We start from the raw sequence: 12,698 nt of genomic DNA on the forward strand, positions 1-12,698 counted from the left end.
CTTTTATAAGCCCTTCTGCCCACTGCTGTCTTTTGGCACAGTTTACCTGTTAGGTAGGCAGATCAGGTGTCATTACTACATTTTATAAATAAGAAAATTGAAACAGAGATTATATGGCCTCCTTTGGGCATCAAGGATCACCTTGCGCCCACTCCAGTGTTGTTCCTCCTTTAATGCTCTTGGTCACACTATAGCTTTGTCACAGGACATCGACGTCTGGGTCATTAAAATCCAGGATAAATACTTACTCTTTGCCTCTTGCTAAGTTCAAAATCCCACTTGCTTCAAGTAGATTATCTGTGTGGGTTATTAACTGTGGCAAATACTAAGCCCTGCCTGAGTTTTCTCTGCCATAAATGCATTTCTCCTCTTCTACCAGGTATTGTAGAGAGAGAAAATGCTAGCTTTTTAATATTAGCCTAAGCTAGAACTAATTGTTATGAAAGCAAACCTGCTGGGGGAAAAACACACATTATACTTCAAAGGCAAATGGAAATGGCATTTTGATTATATGTACTATTGCTTCTCTTCCATTAGTAGAGATAATTGAAATTTTTCTGTATCACTAAAGCACAGAGCAAAATGAGAGTGGATTTTGTTAAAACTGATGGCTAGTGAATCACATACCCCTGTTTAAATATACCCCACCCCCAAAAAAATCATGGACATGAAAGATAAAACCTCCTTTCCAGTACTTGACCATCTGGTAATTTTCTCCAGTTGTGCACTGATTTCTCTAGTGAAGAGTAAGGTCTCCCATTGAATCTCATGATGATGCCCATGAGTTACAAGAAGCATCTCTTTTCAGCTTCCGTATTGCTTTTAACCATCCAGGGAGCCAAGGTTTTAGAATTCTAATTTCTAAAACTGCCATCATCTATGTCTCAATCCATTAGTATTCTGACATCTTCCTCCAATACTGCCATTAGGACCACTCACTTATTCAATAAGCGTTTATTGAGCCCTTACTAGTGTACCAAACCTGGTAAAAGCCACTGAATGGGCTAGAGAGTTAGAAATACTCCTGTCCTCAAAGAACGTGACATATAATAGAATCTTCTTTTAATCATGTAGAATAATCAATATTCAAGTATATTCTAGATATAGAATATAAACCTGTGTGAACTTCTCCCCATTTTCATTCTCTGCAGTCACTGTATGCTCAATAAAGATGAGTTATTTTAATTTAAACAAGAAATAGGCATCATTAGGAAAGAAAATAAACCTGAGGAGGAGGAGAGTGTGGTGAGGAAGGGGCACTTCTCCACAGTCCCGAGCACACTTCATGTGTCAGCGTGGGGAGATACCAAAAGCATGATGACAAGGGGGAGGACAGGAACGAAAATCTGCTGTGAATATCCCACATGTGACCTGTGACAAGTTGAATCTATGAAGGTCATAAAGCTTGGATGATGAGAAATTCCATATTGATAAAAGATCCAGTAGGAATGTGTTTTTGCTGCATTTTAGACTCCAAAGTGTGCTATAAAAATGACTATTCCTTAAAAAAAAAAAAAAGTTCTTGTCCACTGCAATGCAGGGACTGAGCAGATAGGTTGGGTTGGGCGAGACAGGGTGGGAAGAGAGGGTTCAATTATTTGGGTCAATAGAATCCATGAGAAGAGATGCAGACCACTATCCAGCAATATAAGTGAATGTACGTGCGTGTGTACTTATGTGTACACAAACATATACACACAGAAAGGTGTGGAAGGCCTTTAAAAAGGACTTTATGAGACTGTGAGTCCCTTAAATAAATACCAAATTCATAATCCAAAAGAGAAGACAAGTTTAGAAAACTAAAGTGCCGTTGAAGATAAGGATAAGATTGTCATCCTGGCGACCAAGAGGCTAACACGCCTCCCTCCTTTCTGTAGAGGGCCACCTGATTGTGGAGCAGCTTCCACTCCCTCCACACCTTGAAGGAGCTGCTCAAGCGCTGGCTCCACTCTGCTTCAGATTAGGCTTTGTGATTAGTGGAATACCAAGATAGAGGTGCAAGGAAGATTTGCAGCTGGATCTCAGATCTCTTCTATGCACCTTATTTCTGCCAGCTCTGCAAGCCTGTCCTGTCCCTGAAGGGAGTTTTCACAGCATAGGCGCTGTGTCCAGGCTTACCAGTGACCCTCAAGAGTGCTAGGGGCATGATAGTAGAGCCAGGCCTTCTATGGGTGTGTGTGGTCATGGATTGTGGTAGCCACAGGGAGAATTTAGATTGTTCAAAAGTAGCAGTGATTGGATGGGGGGAGGGGTGTCCCCATGTATTGCCTTTGAGTTTCTGGGATGGTAGAACAAAGAGTGTTGTGCTGTTTGTCAGGATGTCCTAGGATTCTGTTGCCTGTCAGTGGCGGCCTTTTAATGATCCTTACACCCAAGCATAATACAGACTTTTTAATTTGGCTGTTATGGCACCCATCAGGGTTAAAGGAAGTACCAGGGTGGCAGTGGGGACTAAACATAGTTGCCATAGAAGCAGGACTTAGATTTCTTTGGTGAGGCACTCTCCGGATGGCGATCCAGGTGTTGCTCAGAGATTGATGGGGACTTGCGTGGGCATCTTGGTCCTTAGAGGAGCAAGTTGTTGATGAAATTTACACTGTTCGGTTCCTTCAAGACCAGCTGGAAGTTAGCAATGGAAATAGGAAGTGTTGTACTTCCCAGACTCTTCCTGCATTCTCATTTGGTATTGAAGATGCTGGCATATTGCTTTATTTCTCAGTATTTCTGGGACTATCCAACCAACAAACTTGTTGGAGAGCCACAGCATAGGCCTCAAAGCCAGGCCATAACAAATTATCTAAGTGCTCTGTCCACCCTGCAAGCCCACACAGGCAGGCTTAGACATGGAACAGGTCACTGACGAGGGGGTCCCGTGTAGGGTCTGATTGATTGGTTGGTGTTGCAGAACGTAAGTGGTGACATTCCAGCTTAATGACACAGTGCAAAGTTGCTGGTAGGACCAGGCAGGTGTGTACTCTTCCAGGAGAGGCCATCAGTCCAGCATTTCTAGCTTCTGAGACATGAATGATTCAGAAATTAAAGTGAGAAGGTAAGTAGCCCAATTAGTCTGATGGTGTTACAAAGATGACTGCTTAGACCATCATCACATGCCAGTTTCCCATCATGCCCTAGACCTCAAATTTGGCTAAAATAGTCAGAAATCTATGTTTTCTCCTGCATTAAATGTCTTTTAAGAGAATGCATATGCAAGCAGGGTCGTTGGGGTGGATGCAGAGGTTTGAGGTGGGATAGCATAGAACATTGGACACCTTGGTCTCTGGCAAATGTTTGACATGGGTGAGGGGTGTCAAAGTAATGTGTTGATTTGGGTTCTGGAGGGTCCCTTTCAACTATTAGAGACTATAGAGAAGGCTAATACCTCTTCAGAAACCAGTGAAGGGGTCATTTATCTGAAAACAATAAAACAAGAAAATGGACATTGTTAATAATTAGTGAGTCTTGATAAATACTAGATCTCCATCATGTCATTTATTCATTCAACAAGTATTTACTGAATACCTACTATTCTAAACAGCAATAAAACAGACAAGAATTCCTTCCCTCATGAGGCTTGCATTCTGGTGGGAATACAAATAAATAAGTAAAGTACATAAAATATCAGATGGTGATACATACTATAGAGAAAATAAAGCTTCAGACAGACGTAAGGAGTTCAGGGAATAAGGAAAGAGACGGGGGTGGGGGGGTGGATCTGAGTTCTGGTGACTGACATAATCAGGGAGAAAAAGCATTATGAAACTAGTCCAGATGGTCTCAAGGCAGATAGTGGTAATGAGGCTGTGAGTGTTGGAGGAGAGGAAAAATTAGGAAAAACCAGGTTTTAGAAACCACTCCTCATTGCCCCCAGAAAAGCATAAAAACTTGGGAAAGAGTGGTCTTAGTACCTAGGATCAGATAGGAGCTCAGGTAAGTTGGCCTCTCCCCCAGCCTTCATGCCTCCATGGGGACCAAGAGGGTGCCCAGAAGTCAAGGAGGAACCCAGACTACTCCCCTAGCCTCCACCAGGAGTCTAAGGAAGGCTTTCTGATATGGTATTAGCCTAAGTTAAAGCAACCTGTATTCCATTTAGACTGATGAAGACCTCACCTATGGTAAGACCAAACATCCCTCAAAATTCACATGGTGAAATTCTTGCAAATAAATTCAGGTGTGGAGTAAGTATAGTAAATTTGGGAACCAAGAATTCATGGAATACAAAGGGGGCATTGCAGATGATGAGAAATATGCTATGGTATTTGTTTTGTCCTTAATAGGTTTAAATATGAATTTCCTTTGGTTTCCTCCCCCAATTCCATCAGACTGCAAGTCTAGTTCAGTAAAGATTTAGCTGCAGCAGAAAGAATAGTTTCCAACCACACCTGTTCAGGGATAAACCCCAGCCACCAGTATAAAGGCAGAGAGACTCTCCCAGGATTTTTTTCATCACAAATAGCACAGGACCCCAGGAGACCCAGTGAAGAGATGCAGAAATTCATGCTAGAGTCTTGGGATAGTAACTCATATAGAATCTGCTTGGGGCCAAGTAATAGATGAATCCCTGACAGCAGCAAGATGTCTCTGTCACAGTTGTGGTGTAAATTGTAGCTTCCCCATTTCCTCTCCCCAAGCATCACTTAGGACTGATTAAATTGAGGAGGCAGACTTGGAAGTCAAGGAGAAGCTGGCTCTCTCTGCCCAGCTGCATCAGTCTGCCCTCAAGAGACAAGCTTTTGAGGTTGAAGCCAAATGAGAGGGGAGCTCAGGGTGATAGTGCACATGTGCACACAAACACACACACACCCTCCCATTCATGGTGCAGCAGCTCCCATCTTATGTTAAGCCTTTTCTCTAGAGAAATTCTTTGTAAGACTAAGTCCATAGAGCTGTCTGCCATAGCTCTTTAGAAAAACAAGTCTCAAATGGCATTGGTTAGCCCCTCTAGATAAGGGTTGCATGGGACAAGTTCATTGCAGCTCAGGTCTTGGTCCAGGAGCCAATTGATATAATGGCATACAAAATCATACTCTCCATGTGGCTAAGAAAGATCAAATGTGGCACTTGGTTATTTTCTACTTTCTTGGATCAAAAATGTGCTCACAGGGGGCTTCTGACCAAACCTGGTATGGGTCAGCCATCTTTTGGCCTGTCCTGATAAAAATTTAGATTTGAACTAAAGCCATAGGATGCAAAAATATTTGAACTTACATGTAGATGTAGATCATCAGCTGGATAAAAAGACTGTTTTATGGGATCCATCACATTAATTCATACTACTAATTAGATTTGTCATTACTACAGAGTAGGTTTCATGAAGGTCAAGATTCTTGTCTCTTTTTACACTGCTCTATCCCCACTGCCTATACTAGTGCCAGATGCACAGTAAGTACCACAAGTACAATTGCATAGTATAGAGCAGGGGCAATCTCCTTAGAATTCAGAATTACACAGAGAATATGCTCTATCTTTAGTGCAATAAGAATGGTAGGCATATACCTCCACTGCACCTCTGTGGAGTAGGAAAGAGTTCTGCAGAATAGTGCCATACTTATAAAAAATAAGGAGCATGCTGCTCAGGTTCCAGACAATGCAAGAGTAGAAAGCAGGTTTGGTGCATGAACTGAGAGACAAAGTTAAAATATGGGCTTCAGGGCAAAGACTGATAAATAGGGAAACCTTAGCAAGAAGCAGCAAGGTCATAATGAAAGGAGCAAGTGGAAGTCCAGGTGCACAGCCGGGTGTGGGAAACTACTATGTGATCTGGCCACCAACTAGTCAAAGGATTCTGATAAATGCCAACTCTTCTTTCAACACAGTTTTTATTGTATTACCCACCCATGAGTTTTTAAATGTATCACTCAATTTTTGGGGCTCTGTGGAATATTTCTAATTAATAATGGCAAATGGGGAGTTTGAAAAGGGAAAAGCACTCAGGGTCAGGCACAATAAACAGGAGAATACACCCAACAGAGCACATGTCCAAAAAAATGAAACAATTGCTGTAAGAAGTCAAATTTGAAAAATGTCTCTCATTTGGTTTGCTCCACTGCATTGGTTGCCAATGAGAAGGGCTAAAGTTCCAAAGAAAGTGCTGATTAAAAATTCCCTTCTCCTCTCTGTGCTGCCCCCACCTCCACGTTCATGACTCTCTTCAAGCATTACCGAAGCTCCAGGAAATGAAAATGTGAGAATTGGTACCTCTGTTGAGTCAGTGCAAGAGATGGTCAGCAATGGCATCTGACGCCTGTTCCCTAATAGCTAGTAATGCTTGATTTTACTGAGTTTGCAGACTGTTCCAAAAGTATACACAAGGGATATAAAATATGGTCTTTAACTACAAGAACTGTAAAGTCCAAGTGTGAGAGAAATTACAAAAAAAAAAATTCACACTATGTATGATGATTATCTATTGCGTTAGCCTGAGAGATCCAAAAGCTAGAAAGATCTCTGCTCTCTCTGCATATCTATCCAACACCAAGGGTGAGTCATAATGTGCAATGGCAGTTATCTTCAGGTTGCTACAGGAAACTAAGAATAATAATCATGATGCTAGTAGTACTAAAAACAACAATAAAATCTAGGAGGCATACCCAAATTACATTCAATTTGTGTGTATGTCTATATTTGTTTTAGAATGGCCCCATTGCATCTCTATACCTTTCTTAACTTTATCTTCCCCACCACTTTCTCAGTGTTTCTGGACTCTTACCAATATCCATCCCTAAGACAATTCCATCCGGAGAAGAGACTGAAAGCAGATGTATCTGTCAGGATAAGCTAGGTGGTTATGCTGTGGTAACAACTCTAAAAATATTGGTGGCTTAAAAGAGCAAGGATTTGTTTCCTGCCAGCATTAAGTGTTCATAATGGTTGGGCAGGGGTTCTGTTCATCATAGGGAATCAGGGACTCTGGCTGATGGATTAGCTTCTAAGGTTGCCAGTTACCATCCCAGACAGAAAGAATTCTGAAAGATCTTAACACACAATTAACTGATGAACTAAACATCAATGGCCAGAACTAGTCATTTGGCCCTAGAAAACCAATAGATGCCAGAAAATAAACTGAGTTATGTTTCCAGAAGGCAGAAAGCTAAAAATATTTGGTGAGCATCAGAATGACAATGTTAGCAGTGAACATCAAGTCATATTTGCAAATAATTTTGGCTCTAACTCAATATCCAGATTTTTGTCTTTAACTCCAAAAGTGTTAAATCTGTCTTTAACTGATCTTCAAATTTTGGATCTACTCAACAGATGTGTGTGTGTGTGTGTGTGTGTGTGTAAATTTCAAATGTATACACTGAAGTAATGTTACTCATGTTTAACTCATTGTTTGCTTTCTGTTTCTCCCATGGCCTAATATCCATTAGATCCTATCCATAATGATTAGGCCCTATATGTATTGGGTCAGTTCTACTGTGAATGTCTAGTCAGAATATAAAGATAAGCAGGCTTCTTGTTCTTCTTGAAACTTTTCCAGACTTAGAGAACCAATTTTTGAAGGTACAATGTCGATGAGTCTAGAAGGACAAAAATGTTTCCATATCTTAGGGCTTTATGTAGTACATTATTTATATGCTAACCTGTAGAGTCTCTGTTGGCATCTGACATCAGACTCCACATAGTAGCTGCTACACAGTAATGATGCAAACTTACTGAATTCCGTATGGCAGAGTCACTGACTAATGTTTGAAAGTATGTTTTACCTAAGTGTAAGAACATGACCCATAAGCCATAAGTCATATTGCTATTATTAGTGCTATAAAATTACATTACCTTGTTCTAAAAGTTACATGGTTACTCCATCATTAAGTACCTTATAATATCACTGGGAAGCCAGGGTAAGTCTACTGTAAACCACATTCTGATCGCAAATGCAAGCTATTGGATACCAGCAGACCCAGGCAAGAAAACATACCACTGCAACGGGAGGGAAGGAACCCTGGATTGGAGTCGGGAGGTTTGGTGTTGGTCCTAACTCTGCTATTGACCAGCTATATGCACTTTGTAAAATGTTTTAGCCAAATCATCTATCTTTTCAAAACTTCAGTTTCCTCATCTATAAAACTGGAAAGTAATAGGAATTTATCTCTAAATTTTATTTATACTTAAACATTCTGCTTTTCTGTTTTTCTATTACTGACTTAGTTGTAACCCAGAAGTCTATGACTTACTAGGAAAAATCAGCAAGCGCAAATACCAAGTAGTGTAGAATTAGGAAAATGATATTTATATATGAAGGATAGCCCAATTTTATATATAATATCTATATTGATAAAAGAGCCATAGTAGTATAAGTATAGTAGTATAAACCAGTGATTTTAAAAGATGATTTAGCTTTGAAATACAAAGAGGTTGTCAGAAATTAACATATATGCTCCATTTTCTCACTCATTTATTTATCCATTCACTTAAAAATATATTGAAGCTTTACCGTGTAAGCAGGTTAAATGAGCATAAAGGGCCAGGAAATCGAGGACATTGGCAAGAGCATTGCTGAAATAACAGATCATGGAATCCAAGTTACATAAGAAGGAAAAGTGATGAAGGGAGAGTATCAGTGGATTTGGAGAAAGTGAAGGGCTCCATGAACTAGAGGTCCCAATGGAGCTAAAGAAAAGTCATAATAAGAGTAGTTAAATATGCAAATTGGAAGGAAAATAAGTTGTGATCAGAAAGGAAGATTTGAGAATTCTGCATCTGACTAAGATAGAGAAGCAAGGAGCAGATATACCTCCCTGCCAGAAATAGCAACAACAATTAAAAAAAAAAACAGCAAACTATAAGAAACAATAATTTTCAGGATACTAGATATCACACAACAAAGGACAGTGTGATCCCTGAGAGACAGGAAACAAAGTGAGCTCTGTGAATACTCTAGTTTACTGCCTGCAGTTTCCAGATTTCTGTGCAGGGAGAGGTAACCCAGTAGTCTCCCTGAGCTAAGGAGATGGAGCTGACAGTCCAGTGAGATCAAGGCAGCTAGAGTTCACAGGACAGAATAGTGGGGAGAAGAACGCTGCACAGATAGAGAATTCTGGAGATCTTCAGAGGATGCCCCTCAAGTATTCATCAAAGTATTTATCATCACATGCATCTGAGGAAACTACCCTATAATGAGGAAGAACTACCTGAAATAATCAGAGTGAAAAAGTACCCAGTGCCCACAAAGGGCCTGGAATAGTACCTGTTCCTATAAACAGACTACAAAACCTCAAATTCACAGGGCATCAGGCACAGTATTCAGAAGGCGCTTGCCTTAGTTGGGGGAAATAATAAGCCTGAGATGAACTAGGCTCTAGTTCTGCCTCACAAATCTTGACAGAATCAGACTGTTTCAGAGCAACTTCATTGCATGTCAGGATAAAGCTCAAGAACAGTTATGGAAATACAAAAATATTGAGCACCCAAGAAGGTAAAATCCACTATGTCTGGCACCCAATCAAAATTTACCAGGCATGCAAAGAAGCAGGAAAATATGACCCATAATGAGGGGGGAAATCAATAGAAGCTTACCTAGAAGTGATACAAATGTTAGAATTAGCAGATATAGATGTAAAACATTTATTACTAACAGTATTCCATACATTCAAAAAACTAAGTAGAGACATGGAAGACATAAAAAAAAAATCCCTTGTGAACTTCTAGATGAAAGTGACAATGTCTGAGGTGAAAAATACCTGGATGGGATTAACAGTAGATTACACATTATAGGAGAAAACATAAGTGTACTTGAAAGCATAGTAATAAAAAATAGCCAAAATGAAATACACTGAGAAAATTAATTTTTTAAAGTACTATTGATCTCTGAAACAACTTTGATTTGTGAAACAACATTGATCTGTGAAGCAACCTAATATTCATGTAATTGGAGTTCCCAAAAGGGGAAGGGGGACAGAAAAATATTTAAAACAAGAATGACTGAAAAATGTTCAACTATGATAAAGACTATGAACCCAAAAATCTAATAATCTCAACAGGCCCCAAGCATGAAGACTATGGAGAACCCTATGGCAAGACATACCTTAATCAAATTGCTCATAACCAGTGATAAAACAGAAAATCCTGAAAGCAGCTGGAGAAAAACAAGTATGCTATATATAGAGGAACAAAAATAAAGATGACAGCATGTTTCTCATTGAAAACAAGGGAAATAAAAAGACGATAGAATCCCCGAGTGGAGTACTGAAATTGAAAAAACAGTCAACCTAGAATTCTATATGCAGTAAAAATATCTCTCAAAAATGAAGGCAAAATAAGGATATTTTTTTCTGACATACAAAAGCTGGAAAAAAAATTCTTTGCCAGCAGGTACACCCTACAGGAAATGTTAACGGAAGTCCCTCAGATAGAAGGAAATGATACCACACAAAAACATGGAGCTACACAAAGAAATGAAGGACACCAAAAAATGACAAATGCGTGGGTAAGTAAACAAGATTTACAGATAAAGAACAGTATGAAAAGACTACAAACACATATGTTTAAAATCCTCAAAGAGGTAAAGGATGGATGCAATATGTGAAACAGAAATAACTATAAAAGGAGAATACACACAGATGAGGAGAGAATTACTGATTTGGAAAATAGAAGTGAGGAACATCTCTTAAAGCACAGCCAGAGAGATGAAAGAGAGGGGAAGAAAAGTAATTTTAATAAGAATTCTGGAGTAAAGTGGCAAAAAGACACTTTTCAAACAGAAGATGACTGAGAGTTTTCCAGACGTGAGTAAATACAGAAACATTGTAGTGAAACTAGAGAGAGCCAAGAATTTTTTAAATCTTAAAGTAAAGAGAGAAAAAGAACTGGTTACCTAGAAATGAACAACAATCATTTTTATAAACTTGATAGCAAGTTTCTTATCCACTACCACAGAGACTAAAAGAGAACAGAGTAAGAGTATCAATATTCTAATAGAAAATCTCTGTGACCTAGAATCCTATGCCCAGCAAAATTATAATTTAAGAGTGAGGGTGAGATAGGATATTTTCAGTCAAAGAAGAACTTAGAAATGCTACTACTCAGAAGTCCTCACTTTATTGCCCAAAGAATACACACCCAGAAAGGAGGAATTAGGTGCAAAATGGTATTGTAAGAGACAGTAAAATACTGTGGTAAATGTAATTTAATGTTGAGTACAAATACTAAGAATAAAAGAATAACCATTTGAAACAAAATGGAGTGCTCTGAGGGAGAGTAAAGCCAACTCAGATTTAAGAACAGAATAGAAGTAGGAATTAGCTAAATATAAATTCATAAGGATAGCCACCAAAAAAATAGAAATAGATTACATAATTTCAATGCTGGTTGAGAAAGTAAGGGGAAAAAAGCAATCTTGATCAAACCAAGAGAAAAAAGGGCAAAATATCCTGAAGAAATAAATGATGAAAAGGCTCCTACGGTTGGAACCTGGAGGGCTGGACACAGGCAGGTCAGATGAAAGCCGGCAGGGAAGGGCGTTGAGATGTGCACCCAGGGCAGCGGAGTGTCTGAGGACTGAGACATCCGTGGGAGGGGCGGTTTCTAGGGCTGCAGTCACACAGACGGGCGGGGACTATAGGCTGCAGGACTAAGGTTCTTCAAGGAAGAACACAGCACAGCCAGTCTGCTGCTAAAGACAGAAAGATAAAAGTATGTGCACATGACACTGAGTACAGCACTTGACTTCTGATCATATGAACTTCCAGAGTTCAGGAATCTTCTAGAAGTTTTGGGTTTGGGGAAACATGGAAATAAGTGGTTTTATTTAAGGTAAAGAAAAACTAGTAAAGACTGGTAGAAGTACTGGACTACCTTTTTTGGGTTAAGGCCGAGTTGACTGATATTCATCACTATTTAATAGGTTTAGAAATTCAAGATAAGCCCTATAGAGGCTAATTATGCCGTCACTGGCACTTTTCCTGCAATCTCTGTAACTCCTGCCAGGGGACTAAGTGGGTCTTTTACCAAGTGGAAAAACATCACAAAGAGTTTCCCCAGCAATGTAAATTTAAAAAAAAACATGATTGTACAGTCAGGCTGGTAGGAGGATATTTCATATAAAGATTTTTTAACATTATAAACTTATAAACACTCCTGTAAATATTAAACCTGTGAACATTAAAATACATAAAATGAAGCAAATTTGAAAATAATATGTATTGTATACAGATATTTTCACAAAACCTCAGTTATCATCAATCACTCCAGGTTTGATTTACACCCTGTATTTCATTCTTAAGCAGAGTTACAGCTTGTTTTTAATCTTTTAAGTAGAGACTTTCTGGGCTCTGCTTATACCAGCAAAACCTGACTTTTCTAAGAATGCTGCAGCATGAACTGTGTGAAAACTTTTCCCTTCCGTCTGTTTCAATCTGTTCTGGTCACCTGGGTTTCAGAGCGGCCGTGTCACAGACATTACTGTTGGCTGAGCTTTCAAAATTAGTTCTGTGGCATTCCCTCACTCTCTGTATTCTTTTATCAAAGATATATGGTTCTTGGGTCCAAGTTGCTTTTGAATTTACTTTCCTGTCCTGACCAGAAAAGAAAATCATGGAGATTAAAAAGCATTTCCAAACTTCCCCATTTTACCTTCTTAAAATTTCATCATGTATATCAGTTAGGATTAGAAAGCTTAGCTGTATATAAAAGCTCCAAACAACACTGGCTTAAACAAAGTAGAAACTTATTTTTCTCTCACATAATGAATACCTGAAGAGAAG

The sequence above is a fragment of the Manis pentadactyla genome, chromosome 1, assembly GCF_030020395.1.
Source record: "Manis pentadactyla isolate mManPen7 chromosome 1, mManPen7.hap1, whole genome shotgun sequence".
Taxonomy (NCBI): domain Eukaryota; kingdom Metazoa; phylum Chordata; class Mammalia; order Pholidota; family Manidae; genus Manis; species Manis pentadactyla.